The sequence below is a fragment of the Amblyomma americanum genome, chromosome 5 (genome assembly GCF_052857255.1).
Source record: "Amblyomma americanum isolate KBUSLIRL-KWMA chromosome 5, ASM5285725v1, whole genome shotgun sequence".
Classification (NCBI taxonomy): Eukaryota; Metazoa; Arthropoda; class Arachnida; order Ixodida; family Ixodidae; genus Amblyomma; species Amblyomma americanum.
The window spans coordinates 40,985,291-41,006,965 of NC_135501.1; the positions used below are offsets into that span (position 1 = coordinate 40,985,291).

Sequence of the window (21,675 nt, forward strand, 5' to 3'; positions counted from 1 at the left end):
TTAAAAACCGCAGTGCAGCGCACATCACTGCACCTCAGGCAAGTGCATTTTTTGCCGGTTTTAGTGCCCCTGTATATGAATATATGAATTCGTAACGGAAATATTTTGTTTAGTTTTCTGGACATCACCCGATTAACGTGTTCGTTGAAATAAAACTATTATTTTACCCTCACGTATATATCGACCGTGCCGAAAGATTTCAAACCCATTAGATTTAGTCGTACGTCTTCATCATTATGCAAAGTATACTTAATTACTCCCCAATAATTGCATAGGATGGGTTAGGCTTGTTGTGGGGCTAGGTGTTGTAACTTGCGAGAACGTATTTGCAGGCTAGTTGTTGCATTACAGGAATTTATTTTTAGCGCAGAAAGACAGCACAGGAAGGAACGAACTTGCAAGGACAGAGCGCTAACAACTCGGTTTCTATTGAGAGATCACTTGCTTTTATACAGCAGCTGCTCGTATCGACAAAGTGAAAGAAAAGAATTCACACACGCACATATCAGATGAAGTGAGATCCCGTCATCCTTCGAGGAGGACACGAGTGAACTCTTTTCATTCACTTTGTTGATACGAGCAGCTGCTGCATAAAAGCAAGCGATTTGTCCATAAAAACCGAGTTGTTACCAATACCACCTAGACTAGCGTTCTAGGTGGTATTGGTTGTTACTCAGCGCTCTGTACTGTCAAGGTCGTTTCTTCGTGTGGTTCTTTCTACACTGAAAACAAATTCTAGTTTGTGTAATTCTTCACATGTGTTGAAATTGCACGAAAAAGCTCGTAAGAAAGGGAACACGAGGAGCGCTCGCTAAGGACAAGTGCCTTCGCTTCTCCTTTCCTTGATTGTTTACACTTGTTTCACGTCGGCTCTGCGACTGGTGCACTTACTCCCTTCCTCGCTTTCACATGCCTCCACCCGCACTGAGTCCCTCACTCACCGCTGCACAGCTATTCGTTATCCCCAGCGGAGCCGCCACATTTGCGCACGTGCGTTCTCAAACAGGCCATGTCCCAGCACCCTTTCCCGCAGTGCGGGCAGTGAAGCTGGTACTGGCGGCCGTGCACCACCCTCTCATGTCTCACGGCGTTACTCCGTTCCGTGAACTTCTTCCCGCAGTGTGAGCAGGCGTGGGGCCTCTCCCCCGTGTGCTTCGCCAGGTGCTTCTTGAGACCGCCCTTCTTGGTGAACCTCTTCCCGCAGCGGGGACACAGGTGGGATGTAGCCCCGCCATCCACACAGTGCTGCTCCCTGCGGTGAGTAGCCAGGTTATGGGATAGGCTGAAGCGCTGTCCACACTCGGGGCACTCGTGCGGCCTCTCCCCCGAGTGGACCAGCTGGTGGCGGGTGAGATGTCCTAGCCGTGCGAAGCCCTTGCCGCACACCTGGCACACGAAGGGCCGCTCGCCCGTGTGGGTCCGCTCGTGTCTGCTCATATGAGATCTGTGTTTAGCGAATGAAAATTAAGGAGGAGGGGAGAGTAGACACCGTCAGGATGTCAGCCTCACTGACGACGCAGAGGCGGAAAACCAAGAAGCATGCACATATGCTACCACACGCGCCTGCGCATCCACCTCTCACCGACACTGCTTCGTCCGGGAGGGGAGAAGAAGGAAAGGGAGTATTTTTTTTCAATAATGTCTCACCATCCGGTTGTAACATTTGCCTGCTGTAACGCCCAGCTATTTCCCTCACCTCTTCCTGCCCTTGAATATAAGTATTGAAACACCCTAATTGTTTCTCGCAAGTCGCAGGTACATCTACATATTAACTGCGACGATTCGACCTCTTTGGTTTGGTTCCCGCTATGGGTCCTCCCTAATAGTTACCTTGACTAGCAAGGAAGGGCGCCGGCGTCGCAGCGACACGAGCGCCACAGACGGCGTGATTGCTGCGGGCGCGCGCAGGGCATAGCGCCAAATTTTCGGCTTGGGAACCCGACGCGCACCGACTGGTCGGCGCGGCGCTCTTTGCTAGCGGAGCGAGGCCTCGTGTCGGGAACACCCTCCCGCCAGCTTGTCCCTTCCGGCCTCGGAGTTTCTCGCTTGCCTTAGCGTGGGCGAACTTTCGCTCGTAACCGTGCTGGTGAGTCGGACGACCTCGATTCCTTCGGGTATTTTGTTGCTAACTGGCGTTATTGTTGCTGTAGCAATAAATGCCTGCTTGTGTCAGCCAGGGTGCTGTTCCTTTCTTCCAACACAGAGCAAGGCCCGCCGTGGTCGGCGGCCCCCCGGTAGCGCGAGCGATCACGGGGTAGGGTACGGGAGGTTTTTAACCGTGCCAGCCGCGGTTAATTTGGGATAACTTAATTATACCCCAATTGAAACCTCACATAAAATCAAAACGATGGGAGAGTTCGAATAGTGTCTTACTTGTGATCGCTCGAATAGGGGCAGTGGGCGCAGCGGTGCCTTCCTTGTGGCCTCTGCGGGTGCCTGTGCTCCTCCAAGTGGTCTCGTGCGGAAAAGAGCTCGCCGCATGTGTCGCAGGGGAAGACCGGTTGCTGTCTGGCCTCGCTGTTTCCGCCTTCTGTGGGAAGAAACAAGAGGTAAATTGTGGAGAGCTCAGGAACAAACTAGAGTTTCAGCACTAATCGCCAGCAATCGCAAATTCACTTCTACAGACATGCACAGAAGAGTTACCACGGCTTTGTTTGTTTGTTTGTTTGTTTGTTTGTTTGTTTGTTTGTTTGTTCGTTTATTTGTTTGTTTGGTCGGTTGGTAAAATCGATATTTATTTATTTCTTGAGGACATAAAGGGGGTATGTAACGATGGTTGAAAGATATTGAAAGCTCATTTCTTATTATCTTACTCTTGTTGCGTGCACTGCTGCCGAAGAACTGTCATAGTGTTTTCAATCAGTTATTTGTCATGTCAAACGCGAAGGAGCTTAGTAAGACGCTTGAGGATTTCAAACGTTAAATTCGTGCTGAACTTTGTTCCTTCAAACAGAGTGTAGAATATTGTAGTGAATCTTGTGACAGTGTCAACACACTCTACGCAGAAATAAAGGCTCTACGTGAGGAACTTGCGCCGCAACTCGCAACTGCAACCAAGAACTCGCTGCAGAAAATCAGAAACTGCACATGCGAATCACATAATTGGAACAGTACTCACCGGCCAATAACCTAGAAATCAAGGGTGTGCCTGATAGTGGAGACGTTTTTGACACTGTACAGAAGATTTGTGAAAAGGTAGGGGAGCCGGTAACTCAGGAAGATGTTGACATTTGCCACAGAGTACCAAACAACAAGTCTGATGTGAAGAACATTGTCGTACACTTTGTGCGACGTGACAAGCGAAATGCTGTATTGGCTAAAGCCAGGAAGGCACGTTTTTCTGCTCAAGACATTGGTTTCGAAACCGATGCTTCTGTATTTGTGAATGAACATCTGACTAGGCAGGTCAAACAGCTTTCGGGAGCCGCAGTAGCACAGAAACGAAAGGCAGCATGGCTATTTGTTTGGACACAAGGCGGAAAAATTTGTGCTAGGAAGACAGATTCATCCGACATGGTAATATTCATCTGCCTAGAAGATTTGAACAAAATGCAATAGTAGGACGTGCAATGCTTTTCCAAACTCACTGTCGCACAAACAGCGATATGGCTACCGCGCCAGAGTGTAAATACTATGAACTGGACAATTTCAACAAAGCATTTAAAATACCGTCTCATTACTTCAGGGCATTTCACCTAAATGCTCGAAGCATTTAAAATAAAATGCACGATTTGCACATGTTCTTCGATGACTTATCGGATAAATTTGATGCTACATTATTCACAGAATCCCGGCTTTCTGTAACTGATAGTCCACCGATTATAACAGATTGTATTTATCACGGCATCCTGCGGTCCGCAAGCAGAGGCGGTGGAATTGCTGTGTTCATCAAAGCCTCAAATACCTGTGAAGCTGTCAACGAATTAACATGCATTACACCCAGTACTGAGTGCCTTGTGGTACGGTTGAAAAATATTCTTATAGCAGCTGTTTATAGGCCACCATTAGGCTACAAATCCTAATTTTTTGAATTCATGGAAACTTTGCTGTCAAGCCTCCATTCAATGCAAGGAGCCTTCTTGGTTATGGGTGATGTGAATATCAATATGCTCGGTGAAGATTCATCTTCTAAGCACCTAGAAACCATGCTTCAAACTTTCGCTTGTTCAAATATAATTTCTTTGCCTACCCGTGTTACCGATACCTGTGCAACACTTCTCGATATCTGCCTTACTAATGTACCTTGTGACCAGTGCTAATCAGGTGTGCTTTCCCTGGATATCAGTGACCACCTCCCGGTGTTTACTTGTTTGCCGACAGCGATTGCCAAACAGAAAGTCACTTACAGCTCCACTTATCGTGACATAAGCTCTGCTTCACTCGAAAAATTTCACACTGCGATACAAGATATTCACTGGGAAAGTATCGACGCCGAATGCGACCCTTGTCAAGCGTATTGTTTTTTCCTCAGCAAATAAACATTTTCCCCCTGTGCACAATTCTAACCGAAGGAAAAAAACACACGCAAGCTTTCGATTACGCCCACCGTGCATGAGAGAATAAAGGCAAAAAACAAAAAGTCCCACGCTTTCCGCCAATCACGTGATACTATTCTGCTAAAACAATTCAAGGCATTTCGTAACAAATTAAATGGCGATTGAAGGAAGGCAAAATGTACTACTATCAGTGCCTATTTGCTGAAATATATAACAACCCAAGAAAGCTATGGCAAGAAAACAATAATTTATCCAATCACCTTCGTCCTCTTAATATTTCAGCTTTTGCTGATGAGAAGACTGATATAGAGGCGTTATATGCAATGAATGAGTTCTTTTCTAACGTTGGCAACTACATTTCTCCAAACAGAGACTGTCCTAATTCGTTTTCAATACTTCGATCAAGGCTTGAAAAATCAGTTATATTCTCCCCCGTTACTTTCCAAAAGTCCTCAGCTTCATTGCCAGAATTCAAAAGAATGTCGCTGCTGGACTAGATGACCCGAGCAGTGCCCCTATTAAACATGTAGCGCCGATTATAGCCATGCCACTCGCCTTTATAATAAATCAAATGATTGAAACTGGTATCTTTCCTTCTGACCTTAAACAAGCGCGTATAACCCCGGTCCACAACGGTGGAAGTGTTAGTGATGTATCAAACTATCGCCCGATATCCGTTTTACCCGTATTTTCTAAGGTATTTGAGAATGTTAATAATGCTCAACTTACAAATTTTCTTACTAAATACCATGCTATCAGCGATTCACAGTACGGCTTCCAGAAAGGAAAAACAGTTAAAATGGCCTTACTACAAATCAAAGATGAAACACTTAAGAACATTGATAACAAAGAATTCACTGTAGGCTTATTCGTTGACCTCACGAAAGCATTTGAATCTGTAGACCATAATATATTACTCTCAAACTTGCAAGATTATGACATACGTGGCGTTGCCCTTGATCTTATCAAAAGTTACCTCTCAGACAGGAAAAAGTGTGTAAAAGTTGGTGACCTTACGTCTTCGATTACAACGGTAAAACATGGTGTACCTCAGGGGTCGATCCTGGGACCTTTGCTGTTCATTCTGTATATCAATGATATGTGCAGTTTTCCTCTTTCCCCGAAACTGGTCATCTACGCTGATGACACAAATATTTTTTTCTCCGCACAAACCGTAACTGAATTGAACACTGTCATAAATAGTTTTTTGATCAAACTTGGAGTGGTTGCATAAAAATAGATTAACCTTGAATGTTAAAAAGACTAAATATATCATTTTCAAGCCACATAATAAAGCCTGCGAAACTGAGCTAGTTCTAAATTTTCAAGGCACAGCTTTTCGGCGTGTGACATCATAAAAATTTTTAGGCGTCTGGTTCGAAGAAACGATGTCGTGGAACACGCATGTTAGCAAGCTAGCGATAGAATTAAGTAGAACAGTTGGCTGTCTCTATAAGCTGAGAGAATTACTCCCCGCGAAGCACTATATTTTGCTAACTTCTACTCTCGTATTTCATATTGCCGCGAATATTTGCAGTGTGCATTTTTCAAATCTGCTGCCACATCACTTTATCGCTTTGTTTGCTACGCAACACGCGACTAGATTTATCTCGATTGATCGCAGCCAGGCAGAGCTGATTCTACGTGGTTGCGGAATGTTCTAGTGAGTTTGCGCTCTTTATCTCGAAAGTTCGCTATCAGCTTTGAATTGAGCACGGCCGACAGCGGCCGGCATTCTGTTCGACGACCGCCGAGCACGCTTGTCGCTTCGCCGCCGCCGAGTGATTCAGTCCATTTTGGGTGCAAGTCAGCCCAATAAACAGTTCTTTTAGAAGACCCTTTCGTCCGTCTTCATCGCTGCTTCGACTGCCGTCACCACTACGTGACATCTGGTGGAGGTGCGGGGTAACTTCCATGTTCCGGACGCCCCCTTCAAGTCGTGAACCCAGCCCTAAGCGCTTCACACCCGAGGACGAACAAGCAGCTCAGCGAGCCAGCCGACGTCTCCAGGGAGAGGAGCCTGAGTTCGGGAAACTGCCGGACCGCACCAGACAGCGAAAAGACGCTGCTACCAGCACTGCAACCTCGCCAAAGATGTCGACACCGATCATACTGCAGCAGCCGCGGGTGCCGCCAACTTTCAATGGATCCCTAGGCGAAGACCCTGAAGAATGGTTGGACCAATTTGAGCGCGTGGCGTCATTCAACAAGTGGGATGATGCGGCAAAGATTGGACACGTTTTTTTCTCATTGGATGGCTCCGCACGCACGTGGTACGAAAACTACGAGTCGTCCCTTACGACATGGGAGCTATTCAAGAGAGAACTATTGAAGGTATTCACCAGTGTCGTGAGGAAAGAAAGAGCCGAACGACTCCTCGAGTCCAGGATCCAGCTTCCGAATGAGCCCGTCCGCAGTTACGTCGAGGAGATGAAGCGCCTATTTCGCCGCGCCGATCCCGGGATGACCGAGGAAAAGAAAGTTCAGTTTTTAATGCGCGGCGTAAAAGAACAACTCTTTGCAAGCCTCGTCCGCCAGCCGCCAAAAACAGTCGAGGAGTTTATGCAAGAAGCCTGCACGATTGAGAATACCCTCGACGTTCGAGCTCGGCAGTACAATCGCCCTTCCTCTGCCTGTGCAATCCGTTCGGACACGCCGGCCACCACCAGCGACAGCTTGCGGGAAGTTATCCGCGAAATCGTACGAGAGGAGCTACGCCGATTACTGCCATCTTCCCCACAGCCACAAGCAGCGACTCTGATGGATGTGGTACGGGAAGAAGTGCAACAGGCACTTGGCACCCCGACGGCCACAGAACCCCAGGCCATGACCTACGCCGCTGCAGTAAGTACTGCTCAGCCCCAGCGACAACCCCCACGTCCTCCCCGAGATGAGCCAATCGTTCCACAAAGCCGCCTCCCAGCCCCCACCCGCCCAGCCTATGACCGACGCTCAAGCCCCAGGAAATGCGACGCCTGGAGGACTTCCGACAACCGGCCGTTGTGCTTCCATTGCGGTGAGGCCGGCCATATTCTTCGTCACTGCCCGTACCGACGTATCGGTCTTCGAGGATTTGCCGTTAACGCCCCACGACCACGCTTCGGACAACATCCGCACGAAATCGACGAGTACCTGCGTCGAGAAGAGTACACGCCGAACCGCTTTTCGCGCTCACCATCGCCGTCAACCTCGCGCTTTGCGTCGCCACACCGCACCTACGCAGCCGCGGTACGAGGAAGGTCGCCCAGCCCCCGTAGGGGAAACTAAAGGCAGCAACCTCCTGAGGTAAGGTTGCTCACGAGCTAAACGCCGAAGATCCTCCACCGACCACGCCCCATGAAGACGCTGCACCCGCGACGCCGCATGAAGAACCGACACTCGCTGCACCGACGCCGCACACAATGAGAACCTCGACCACGACGCAAGCTACCTTGAAATCGACGCCGCCACCCAGAGGAGCTTCGACCACACGCCCAACCCGTGACTCGCATACGCGACGAAGCCGTGACCCGACGCCGAGAGCGACATGCAATGCAAGAGCCAGGACCTCCGACCTAGAAGTGACTATCGACGGCCGGAAAGTTACCGCTCTAGTCGACACAGGAGCCGATTACTCGGTGATGAATGGAACATTCGCTGCGCAGCTCAGAAAAGTCACAACGGCTTGGGACGGCCCACAAATTCGCACCGCTGGGGGCCACCTCATTACGCCATCAGGACGATGCACAGCGCGAGTGACTGTCAAAGGACATACCTATCCTGCGACCTTTGTTGTGCTACCGCAATGCTCCCGCGAAGTGATCTTGGGTATGGATTTCCTTAATGAGCATCAGGCGATCATCGACCTGCGATCCAAGCTGATCACGCTTTCGACGGACGAAGGTATCGCTTCGATGAAAACTCGGGAAAATCACGTTGCCCTAAGTGTCCTGGAGGAAGAAGTGAGCGTCCCACCCCGTTCAAGCGTTATCGTGACCGTAGGCGCCACGAAAGCCATAAACACTGAAGCCATCATCGAGGGAACATGCAGTTGCTACTAGACCGAGGAATCAGCATCGCAAGAGGCATCGCACATTTCCGCAATGGCCAGGCCGAAGTACTGTTGACTAACTTCAGCGAAGAATACCGGCATATTAACAGAGGAACGACGATTGCTTTCTACGACGAAATATCTGACGTACGAGATTCCTTCGCCCTCTCCGACCCCTCCGCAGAAGATCCGCCTGACCAAGAGAACTCACCCACTTTCGACATCAACCCAGCCCTGCACCGGAACAGACAAGACCAGATCCGCAATCTGCTTCAAAACTACAGTGAGTGCTTTTCGTCATCGCCGAAGGTGCGACAGACGCCAATTGCCAAGCATCGCATTATAACGGATCAACACGTCCGACCTCTCCGTCAAAGCCCTTACCGTGTGTCTCCGCGAGAACGACAAGCCATCCGGGACCAAGTCGAAGAAGTGCTTCGCGACGACGTCATCCAGCCTTCAAACAGACCATGGGCGGCACCGGTTGTTCTAGTGAGAAAGAAAGACGGCGCACTTCGATTCTGCGTGGATTACCGCCGCTTGAACAACATAACAAAGAAGGACGTCTACCCCCTCCCCCGCATCGACGACACACTGGACCGCCTCTGCAACGCCAAATATTTCTCATCGATGGACCTCAAGAGCGGCTACTGGCAAATTGAGGTCGACGAAAGAGATCGCGAGAAGACAGCATTCATAACTCCGGATGGGCTGTTTGAGTTCAAGGTGATGCCATTTGGTCTCTGTTCCGCACCAGCGACGTTTCAGCGAGTAACGGATACAGTGCTGGCAGGCCTGAAGTGGAAAATTTGTCTGGTATATTTAGATGACGTCGTTGTCTTCGCCTCGAACTTTGAAGAGCACCTCAAAAGACTTCGAACAGTACTAGACGCAATCAAGTCGTCTGGCCTAACCTTTAAAGCAGAGAAATGCCACTTTGCCTACGAAGAGCTGCTGTTTCTAGGCCACATCGTTAGCAAGGAAGGAGTACGCCCAGACCCGCAGAAAACAGCTGCTATTGAACAGTTTCAACCGCCGGCCGATAAGAAAGCAGTGCGCAGATTTCTCGGACTATGCGCATATTACCGACGATTTGTGAAAAACTTATCTCGCATCGCCGAGCCCCTGACCCAACTGACGAAGGCAGACGTGCCGTTTAAATGGGAAGCGCCGCAAGCAGAAGCCTTCAAGGAACTTCAGCGTCGTTTACAGTCCCCACCGATCCTTGCGCATTTTGATGAAAACGCCGATACTGAAGTTCATACCGACGCAAGCAGCGTGGGACTAGGCGCCGTTCTCGTTCAAAAAAGTGACGGGCTGGAGAAGGTCATCGCATACGCTAGCCGTTCCCTTTCCAAGGCCGAGGCTAACTATTCGACCACTGAGAAGGAGTGCCTTGCCATCATCTGGGCTACGTCGAAATTCCGCCCCTACCTCTACGGACGGCCGTTCAAGGTGGTCAGCGACCACCACGCGCTCTGCTGGCTTGCCAATTTGAAGGATCCCTCTGGCCGACTCGCTCGATGGAGTCTGCGTCTCCAGGAGTTTGACGTCACCGTCGTTTACAAGTCCGGACGCAAGCACACTGACGCCGATTGCCTCTCACGAGCCCCTGTAGATGCACCGCCGCTGGACGACGATGAGGACGCCTTCCTGGGACCCATCAGCGCAAGCTCTTTTGCTCAGCAGCAACGCTCGGACCCCAACCTAAAAGGCCTCATCGAGTACCTGGAAGGCAAGGTTTCTTCACCCCCCGCTTCATTCAAGCGAGGACTGTCTTCTTTCTGTGTGCAGAATGAGGTCCTTGTGAAGAAGAACTTTACAGCGAACAAAACAGCCTACCTCCTTGTTGTACCTACTTGTCTCCGCGAATAAGTTCTACAGGCTTCACACGACGAGCCGACAGCTGGACATCTCCGGTTTACTCGCACCCTCCGCCGCATTCAAGACAAGTATTACTGGCCCCGACTGTCAGCCGATGTCGCACACTATGTGAAAACATGCCGAGATTGTCAGCGACGAAAGACTCCTCCCACACGACCAGCAGGATTTCTGAACCCCATTGAACCTCCCTCAAGACCCTTTCAGCAGATTGGCATGGACTTGCTTGGCCCTTTTCCAACGTCAACATCTGGAAATAAGTGGATCATCATAGCGACCGACTACCTGACCCGCTACGCCGAGGCGAAAGCCCTACCGAACGGAACAACAGCAGAAGTGGCCAAATATTTCGTGGAGTGCATTCTTCTTCGACACGGTGCCCCCGATGTGCTCATCACGGACAGAGGAACAGCATTTACGGCGGAACTCACGCAAGCCATCCTGCGCTACAGCCAAACCAGCCACCGGAGGACAACTGCATACCATCCGCAGACCAACGGACTGACCGAGCGCCTGAACAAAACCATCGCCGATATGCTCGCTATGTATGTCGATGCCGAACATAAAACCTTGGATGTCATCCTGCCTTACGTCGTCTTCTCCTACAACACCGCAGTGCAGGAGACCACCCAGATGACGCCTTTTAGGCTCGTCCATGGCAGGGATGCCCCGACCACGCTAGACGCCATGCTGCCCAACGTTACAGAAGAAGAGAACGTCGACGTTGCCGCCTATCTTCAACGCGCAGAAGAAGCTCGAAGGCTTGCCCGATTACGGATCAAAGATCAGCAGCGGTCCGACGCCAGACGCTACAACCTACGAAGACGCAATGCGGAATACAAGCCAGGAGACCAAGTCTGGGTGTGGACGCCCATTCGCCGCCGTGGATTGAGTGAAAAGCTTTTGCGCCGCTTTTTGGGCCCGTACAAGGTTCTTCGTCGGCTGGGTGAACTGGATTATGAAGTCATCCCTGACGCAATGACTGCATCCCAGCGACGCCGCGGACGACCAGAAGTTGTCCATGTAGTCCGTCTGAAGCCGTATTATGCGCGCTAAAGGCCACTGCATTTCCATGCTCTATTTTCGCAAGATCCGTTTTTTTTCCTTACTAGTCGCATTATTTGTTTTAATGCATCGGGTCGATGCTTCATTGAGAGGGGAGTAATGCCGCGAATATTTGCAGTGTGTTCATTTTTCAAATCTGCTGCCACATCACTTTATCGCTTTGTTTGCTACGCAACACGCGACTAGATTTATCTCGATTGATCGCAGCCAGGCAGAGCTGATTCTACGTTGTTCCGGAATGTTCTAGTGACTTTGCGCTCTTTATCTCGAAAGTTCGCTATCAGCTTTGAATTGAGCACGGCCGACAGCGGCCGGCATTCTGTTCGACGACCGCCGAGCACGCTTGTCGCTTCGCCGCCGCCGAGTGATTCAGTCCATTTTGGGTGCAAGTCAGCCCAATAAACAGTTCTTTTAGAAGACCCTTTCGTCCGTCTTCATCGCTGCTTCGACTGCCGTCACCACTACGTGACAATATTGCATTTTAGTCTGGGGAGTTACTGCCATCAATAATTACAATAAACTGGAGCGAATACAAAAAAAAAAGGTGTTACGAATTCTTAAGAACTTTTATGGAAACCCTCGCTAGCTATCTACTGATCCCTTGTTTACTAAACACAATATCCTTAAAGCAACTAATTTATATGAATACAAACTGTCTCTCTATATGCATAAACATAACCTTCCAAATAATACACACCCTCCTTTGCATGCTTACAGCTTGCGTAGGGACTAAAAACAGTGCCGCGCACGCGAACAAATTATGGCCGGTCCACTCTTGACTACGGCATACCATCACTGTATAATAAACTTAAAAACAACGTTAACTTTACTGTCCCGCTTAACACATTTAGACACGAATTAACAAATTTTCTGATGAGGCAATGAATATTACTGCGATCCAAATTAATGGCACTGACAATTAGAACTAACACCACTACTCGACCGACGGAAGACTGATTGGTTTTTAATCGATTATCTTTTGTTTGCATCATAATGTGCTGGCGTGTTTTGGTTTTTAAATGTATTAAAATGGAATATATTCCAATATTACTTTATAACTCTTCAGGAAGTGTGAACACTGCATTTGCTATGTGTATAAGCTTCATGTTTACATTCATTTTTGACATATGCTGTGTGTATCATTCTTTAGGAAGTGTAAGCACTGCATTTTCTCTAGATATAAGCTTCATCTTCATATTATTCTGATTGTGCTGTGAAGTCCACTGCGTGATGCTGCCTGTAGGCCTCCAGGGCCCAGTAAAGCTGTCTGTGACAGCTTTTTTGCCTGGCGGACCCCCAACCTGTAGGTTAGAAATAAAGTGGATTTGGATTTAAATAAATGAAAAATGTTGCCAATTCTGAGGGTGCCGAGGAATAAACGGTGATGCGGTCTCTGCCTCCAAGCGATATATGACGAAGGATTGGTCGGCGAGAGGCCCGCTAACGCACCAGGTGCCAGATTCTCGTCGGCTCCAGCGCAAGGCATACCCGCAGCTGGTGGTGGATATCAGCCTCAAAAACCGGGATTTGCAGATAGGACACTGGGTGCGGGAATACAAGTCTCGAAATTGAGGCCACTGTCGAGCTTTCGCAGGAGGAGGTTTGTTTAAATCACCTTGTGCGGTTGCTTCTGCGAAGCGCCGCCAGGGCATTTTTGTGCTATCAAGGACAACTGCACGATTGCTGGTCGTTCTTATAGTCTGTACTAATTGCTTCAAGATCCCATTTTTCTGAAGGTGACAAAAAAGCTTAGGAAGTAAGCGTTCATATATGCATGCCAGTGACGATGCCGAAGGGACGCGAGGGTTGCGGGCGGCCACCCCGAAAACCTGCCGGACCTTAATAAGCATTTGCCCATCGCTTCCTTGAGACCCTTACGAGGAGGACATTAATGTTGGCCTTGTTAGGCGCTCTGCCTGGCGGGCGATATACCAGGTCTTTCGGGAATGCTTGACACTAATTTTTTTTGAAAATGGGCTTTTTGAGGTAACAGTATGGCGTTTGACGCGTAGTAATACGAGGTTAAGCGGACACCAAAAAACTAATTCGACCGGTTTTAGCTCACTATTAAGCAGTTGCCGGCAGAACAAGCAAGGCTAATCCTACCTGTAGCATACAACTCAACTGGTGAACTAGTAAGCTGATGGACTAAATTGCAATAGTTAATTTTCTAACCTCGTGGCGCACTTGCCACTTGGCCGCCTCTGCCACACCTCGAATAGCGCTGCGAAAGCAGCGGTGAGCACCGCAGATACTCGCACACTCTAAAGAACGGACATGACGGAAGCCGACAGTCACCGAAACCAAGGAGCAGAGTATCTTTTTAATTTGCGATTTTCATCAACGGAAGATTAACTGGGTAACTATTTTAAAAATAATTGCTTAGAAAGCAGAAGAAAAAACGACATGCCATCAATGGAATCCGAACCCACAACCTCCGAATTACGCGTCCGGTGCTCTACCAACACATAAAGACGCAATCGACGCCGAGAAAATTGTATTTAAAAGTATTCTTGCCAGTCGATTCAAACTCATGACGTCTTTATCGAAGAGAGCTGGTTACCACTTTTTTAAAGTGAATTGTGATGAAGTATGGCCTCTGGGATCCGCACCCGGAATTCGGTGTGGACGCACGCATTATGCTTGCGAAATCAACCGTGGAGGGCGACACCTGTATTTCGTCTTTTCTTTTTATTAGATTATAAAACCTCCGTTACCGGTGACTGCGGTCTCTGTGATTGAACGACTTTCCTTGTCGACTGACGCCAACTTCGACTTGACGTCCCTATCCTTGTAATAAAGCTTTTGTGCAGTGATGCATTTGTCCTGAGCATTCGCAATGCAAAGTACTGTCTCATCAGCCTCTCCATGAAAAATCTAAATCAGATCACCCCATCCAATTGCGAGTGCTCGTCTCTGGCGTGAAAAGACGAGACCCTCACCTTTCGCGGACTGCCCTGAACCGCGTGGCTTGCCGAGCAGCCCCAGCTCCCGAGCGAACGCTTCGCCGTACCACAGGAAGAGCTCCTCGCAGGCGCCCACGGCCTTGGGTGTCCGGTAGTATATGTTCCCGTAACGGCTGAAGGCCACCAGGTTTGCTTCTTGTGGACTGGCCGCGCAGTTCACGTAGCGCATCCAGTTGGATCTGTTCAGCGGACGACCGTCCACCAGGAACTCCTTCCCGTCCTTGCAAACCTGCGTACAAAACGGAAACAAACTCAGCGGGATGTTCTGTCCAGCTTTTGCTTTGAGGCGCTCTGAAATACTCTCAAATCATTTGAACTTTTTGCCTTTCAGCATCCTATAGCCACCGCTTATATTTATGACATTTCGTTTATGACATAATTCGTTATGACGGTAGCCAGTTTGCTCGCAATTCGATGGTCACTTTGTGAGGACTCCACATGGTCACGTAAACTGGGTGACCCACCTAGGTTGCTTCTCTGGAAATTTTTTCGCTCACAACGCCGCCGACAAAGGATTTTCTGCAGAATGCGATCGTTAACGTTGTGGTGTTAAAATGAACTTCAATAAAACGGAGTGTTGAGCTAGTTGGTACCTGGTCCCTGTCTCAGCGCTGTGATTCCCATAAGTGGCAAAATGAGGCTCATGTGTCGTGTATCCTGAGTCGATGGCCTTACCTGCTTTGCAGCCTCAAGTTGTTGCGAGCATTGTCAGTCCATAGCTACAAAGTGAAAGGGACAGGAGTAGCATGGTGCATTGAACGTTTCCCTCGTCACTGTTTGTCCAGAGGAGATACTTTTTGTCCAGAAATAATTCACACATGGAGACATTTCGCCAAGCACAAAAAAGATTTACGGGAGTGGTCCGGCATGGATGGATCAAAATTACCGCCACGACCGACGATTCCTTGCCCGACAGCTCGACTGGCAGTCGCAGTTTCTGAAAGAAATGCTCTACCGGAGAACTGTCCGTTGCTTTCTAATCAGTCTTGATATCTTCACTGTTGGCTTACTAGCTGTACTGTAGCCGCATTTTCAATTGTAATTTTGCATTGCTTATTTTGTGGCATTTATATTGTTCGGCACTATTGTACTTGCTTTGTTTTTTCCCCTCTTTGTATTTCCCTCTCCTGCTTGGACATACAGCATGTCCGTAGTAATCAATGAATGAGTAAATAAATAAATAAGTAGAAGACCATGCCGAGGGAGCTTCGAAATGAGGATTTCGATGCTATATCATGCGATATGTAGGTTTATCCCGGAAGGTAGAAGGAGTTAGACTACTCACTGAAAAGTTCCTTTGCATCATATCTGATGGAAGTGCACCACTGAGTGGAAATATTTCTTCTTGGTAACTATTTAACTGGTGTCGTAAAGGACGGGGAATACAAGTTCTCTAACCACTGCCCCAATGGTCCCAAAGGGGTCCTGTTGTCGACGCAGCTCCCAGATGTAGCCGTTGCCCTCTCCGTTGTCCTCCATTGTGACGCCCTCGTAAGGGCAAAGTAGACCCTGTTAGGCAGCGGTTTCAGGGTGAACACGCCGTACTGGGCCCCTTTGATGGTAGAACGGCGGATGAACAGACCCTCGGGGAGGGTCTTGTTGGCGCGCAGCGGGTCCCCGTCATCCACCTGCAAACGGCGTGGCCGTTTTGAGGCTGCCTGCAATGCCATTGCCCACAGCACTGGAAACACACAAGCCACGTACACTTACCACATTCTCTGGAGCTGAAGTTTCAGACTCGAAAACTATCTTCATTTGTGTTCGCATGAATATGCAGTGTGACGAAATAATGACAAGAAGGCCTGATATGCGGCCGACTGGGGTCAAATGGAAAGGCGCAGTGAACGGGTGCGATCAAGGTGGGAACCGGGACCGCGCAGTCAGGAATAGAATGAAAAAGGCGGTGAAAGGATGGAGAGGGAATTGCCATATTTGAGAAGTGCAATTGGACGAAGGCACGCTCTTACGCTACGCACAACGTACTACGTCCGCTCGGCAAGTTCGCTGTAATATTTTTCACCGAATCATTATTTGCCTGCCGAAACCAGGTAGATGCGAACGCAGTCTGAAGGCAGCTTTTCAGATTCATCAAGTTCGCGTGCTTGGCACTCACCTTCGCGTTCTTGACATGGGTTAATGGTCCGTGTCTGGGGCAGTCGCCGGGATGGTCGACACCGCAGTCATCGCAAACTGGAAGCAGATTACCCACACCGTGGTTTAGGGGAAAAAAAGATGCGAGGATGGCGACATTCCAATCGGCACCGAACCTTCCTTGGGCGTCCTGCACGCCTGGACGTCCGCAGGACGTCCAAGGGAGTTTCAATGCCCATTGGGATTTTATATGCAATGCTCGATGACCAGAGCATAATCAAACTCTCGTGAATTATGCGTGTCTGTGTGTTCAAGGCTCATTCGGGCCATGATAAAAATAATTCATCACAGCACTACTTTTGTGCGTCATACATTAACCGTATAAGAAGTTCCCCAACTGGCCGCCCTAGAAAGTGAAGCGTGCAGTAGCCAAGAAGGTGTGTGCTAAAAGCTCCCGACGCTGTAGACAAGCCGCTCTTAATTTTATATATTGATCCCTTACTAGCTATAATGAAAGACTAATTTACAATGAAGTGTGCATTTCTCATCCTCGTGTTGGAAGCCAGGAACCGGCTTTCGCAGATAACTCACACAGGTATTCCTCGTCCGAGTTTTCCTCGCATTCCGCGTAGTTGACCTCTTTTCGCTGGCGTCTCGGGTAGCGGGATCCGCAGGAAGACCTCTCAGGCGAGGCTGCATTTCATCCCAGGTTAGTTGTAGGCATAGCTTGTGGCATAGAATCGTGCGCACCGAGCAGCTTTAACGGAATGTTACTATTCTGAGCTGAAAAACAAACATGCTGCAGAACAATGAAGTGTCATTTATTATATCCTACTAAGAGAACAAAAGCAAAACAGCAGCCTCCACAACAGTAAAACATCGTACCATATATAACTCCTAGTAATTAAGTGAGATTTCAAAAATTACGCCAGAACGTCGCTCAAAGCTCTGCTGATTCCTGGCCGGAGTATCAAGATCTCGCTCTTATATTCGCTATATTTACCTATACGTCTCCAGACTGACTTACTTTCAGCGAGAATCAGCGAGAACTTGGCTGAAAACTGCGTGATTGCGTCCGTGATTAACTTTTGCCGAATAAATTAGCTCGTAAAACTCACAAGTAAACAAATACAATTTCCGGCGTGATTATTGAACTGCAACTCATGCATGCCTTTCCAGCTGAAAACCTTCTAATTCCTGCACGAATTACGCTTGTTTCCAGCAGTATTATAGAACCGGAAATCGTGTCCACCTGGAACAGTTCTTGTTCCCAGCTGGAAAATTCCCAGGCTGGGGCATCTCTTCCGCAGCCTCAAAATGTCATTCCAGCTAGAATCTCAGCTGGCAAAGTACGTTTGCAGCATAAAAAGCCACTACAAAAGCCTGGCTAGTCTCCATTTTCACCTTAAATAGTCTTGCTGTGTTGCTTTCTTTTTCGTAACAGTCAAAGAGCGCCGGCCGGCGCAATTCTGCTCCCCTTTGTTCCAAAAATAGCTCACAGTAATGCATTGTGTGTGCTCCGGTTGGTCCAGCACTTCGTGGAGATGGGTCAGGGAACGTACCCGCACACTTACAGAAGGGCTGGCCGGACGAACCCTGGCCGCTGTCTTCACAGTCCTCGGCGTTGTCGGCTTCCTTGGCGGCACGCTTTGGGTAGCGCCTGTCGTCAGTTGCATTTGCGCCGGTGACTGAGAGGAATAAGGTGGGGCACATTGGGTGTAATGACGTGCCGCACATACGTGCTCGTCGCAAAGGCGGGGATAGATCACGCTTCTTTTGTGCGCGCAAAACATTGTGACTCCAGAAATATCCCCCATGATTTCATCCCTTTGCGCGTTTAGGAAAGCTGCATAAATCAGATTGTGGCATCAATCGTTCGCCACAAAACACGAAGAAGCTTTTTATATAATCACCACACTGCGCAAACCAAAGGCGTTTAACCCCGAACCATAGAACGATAAAGAAAGCCAAAAGATGATAGTGTGATTCAAAGGGAGGCAGAGGTGGGCAAAATAACCTTGTGAAATCCACTAACCTTCAGAGCGAGCTAATGATAAGAGAGGCATTAAATCTTAGGTTTTGAGCTATCGAATCTGCAGGATTTCTATAGTGATCACTGACATCCGCCGCGGCTGAGAGTATGTTCCAGAAAAGATTTTCTATTTCGGACTCACTTTTAGGAAATTTAGAAAGTAGTCTCTGAAACTCAGCCGCCATTACAGCAAATAAACAGATGCAATGGACAGGTGATTCCTGTAGAAATCCCACAATGAAATGGCGAAAAATTAATAACTTACGCGTCTTTACACGATAGTCAATCAATCAATCAATCAATCAATCATTTTATTCAGACATGAACTTGTATGCACAGTACATGCCCACGAGATGAGACAAAAGGAAGAAGCTGCTGGCATTCTTCCTGACGAGGCCTCACCCCGGGTCACACATCAAAGGCAGAAGGGTAGTTACATTCATTAAAACTCAACAAGCTCTTTAGTTCAATTTTCACGGTAGTTGAAAGTTAATGAAGGCACATAGGATAACAAAGAGAAAAGAAAAAGACCAGTAACGCTACAGTTCGCAACACAATAGAAAATATGACAGGAGTGAGGCTATCACTGTAAACACTACATAGCACAAGTATTTGATGGGTCAGTCGTACGCATAAAAAGCATCTTCATTTTCTTTTTGAAATGACAAGTGGTTTTACAAGTTACAGCTTCGTCAATTATGGAAGGATACACATTGCAAACTGCAGAAATTTGGTTATCAATGTGTTAGGTGCCGTAGTTTGTCCGGGCACGACTGGAAATAAAAGAAGTGACTCGCAGACTATAGCGTATGTTTCTGTTCACGTACTTGTTTCTGAAAGATGTGATGTCCTGCTTTATTTTATGATAAATATGAACAGCAACTGAAAGCTTATAGCACAGTGGGAATGGAAGAACATTGAAGGACTGTAATAAGCAGTCACCTGAGGAAGGATTAGGAGAACATGCGCGCAGAGCTCTTTTTTGTAATGATAATAATCTGGCTGTGACAGTTTTGTTGCAAGTGCCCCAAATTAAATTGCAGTACACCAGTTGTGAATGGATGAGGGCAAAATACAACTGCTTTTTAGCCTGTATGGGCAACAAGTACCTGATGCGATTTATCACACCAATAGATCGAGCTACACGCAAACGGACGTGATTTACATGGTCACCCCAGCCTAGGTCACTACGAAAGAATACGCCCAAGAATTTACAAGAATTTACGGATTCAATCATTGTATTGTTGAACTGTAGTTGGATGGGATAGTGTGATGACCCCCATAATGCGCAGGTCCACACGGGACGGAGAGGCAAAGAGACACCGTATGGCTCAGTTTAAACAGACAGGTATATTCAATAATTACACATGGTTAAGGTTATACATCAGAGGCTGGGGCGTCCGAGCTTACGTGCCGACGACTTCATGGGGGCGATGGAGTGGCTCCGGAGTTGGGCTCGAGCGGTTGCTGGCAGAAGCTGCACGCCGTCGGGCTTCGGCACTGAAGGCTCTCTTGGCGAACGATGTCGTCCTCAGCGTGTATGCAGTAGAATTTCAATAGTCGTCCGTTTCTTCGAGGATGGTTCACAAACCCTTCCTCTAGTGTCGTTCGGCTTGGAAGATGAACAGGAGGCGAGCTTGTAGATGATGACAGCAGAGCATAATTTTACAACATACATATACAGAGAGTTAAACTGGAAAAAGCAGAACTGAATTTACAAAAGAACAAACTTTGCACTACTTTACTCATCGACCGGGCAGGTTAGTGCCTAAGTAGCATCACATTACATGCTAAGCATGGAGCCCCAGCTCAGACTGGACTGCATCCGTTTACATGTGCTTTTAAGCACTTGATTAACAAAGGACTAAGGGCGGTCATTTCCAGTGGCCCGCCCAAAGCATCAATTCTCCAATCCAAAATAACATGCGAGATGGGGACCACCCCTTTGGGTTGGGCTTAGCCTCGAACCCAGAGTCTGTTAACAATACAAACAAAATAAACAACAAAAACGCCACCACTCTCTCTCAAGTGAGAGTATACACAGGCTCTCTCTTCGGAGCTAATTCACTAGCGCCTGTCTTTCCACATTCTTGGCGAGTACTGCCTGTCCGCCATGACAGGTGTCCGTCGCGGCCCTTCTGGGAAGCTGTGGGTGCCTTCCCGGCGATAGCCCACGACAAAGGGGGGGGGGGAGGGAAAGAATGTCGTCTTCGCGGTATCGCATAGCGTCGGCTGTGGTACGGCGCGCTCTGGCCCGCTGACAGCTCCCTTGTCCTGGAATGTAACCGGAAATTGGGGAGGATAAAGCCTGTTTCCCGTCTACGCCGCGCCGTCGAACGTGGATCCTCGTAGCACACACGGAATGTCACACTCGCTCACCCTCCAGAAGAATGTTCTCCGAACATTTGAGTCCACGCAGCTCCCCTTGTCTTTCTGAATCGCCTCGCACAGTGCGTCCGACAAAACACTTTTCGCTGCACTCAACACCACTGCACAGCACCATATGCCTCCGCTGTCAATACTGGCGTCTCCAGGGGCAGCACTGATCTTCTTTTACAGGTAAACATGAAACTCAGCACCCAAGCCTCTCCTTTCTAGTCCAAACTGGACGAAATAAATTTACCACAGTTACAAAGGAGCTCCCACGTCTAGCACGATCACGGCACAGACAAAAATATAGATAACGAAAGGAAGTAGGGCAGGTTCTGCATGCGCTCCGCATGCTCTCCTGTGAAGGTGTTACTTAATGACAGAAAGGTTTAACTACCAACTCCGATAACTTAACACATAAGCACATAGCAATGTTATGAGCTGCGGCATTACACAATTCTAACCAGTTCACAACTCCGCTCTGTTTACGCCATTAGTCCGACTTAGCTTTCCGATTTCGCAGCGGATATCGGCCTTCATGAGTCATACTAAGTAAGTCTGTGCCCCTTTGTCTGCTTTGGGACTCGCGAGGGCTCGTGGCAGGAGCCTCTCCTGGCGTTATCTGCGCGGCAACCTCGCGCGCTTCTTCTTCTAGCAATGCATGAAGTAAATCCGGTGGCATTCTGGCCGTCACCTCTGGCGCCTGCCGAACAGATGCAGGAGAGGGCGTTTCTTGCGAACTAT

At 48.5% G+C, this 21,675-nt stretch overlaps 1 protein-coding gene and 1 pseudogene across 3 annotated transcripts in view; one reads left to right on the top strand and one right to left on the bottom strand.

Annotated features, from left to right (window-relative positions):
- LOC144132405 (uncharacterized) overlaps nucleotides 1-21,675 on the top strand; it is a 273,566-nt gene that overhangs the window by 171,922 nt on the left and 79,969 nt on the right. The window lies entirely within an intron of this gene.
- Nucleotides 952-21,675, bottom strand: part of LOC144133607 (histone-lysine N-methyltransferase PRDM9-like) — a 28,673-nt pseudogene continuing 7,949 nt past the window's right edge.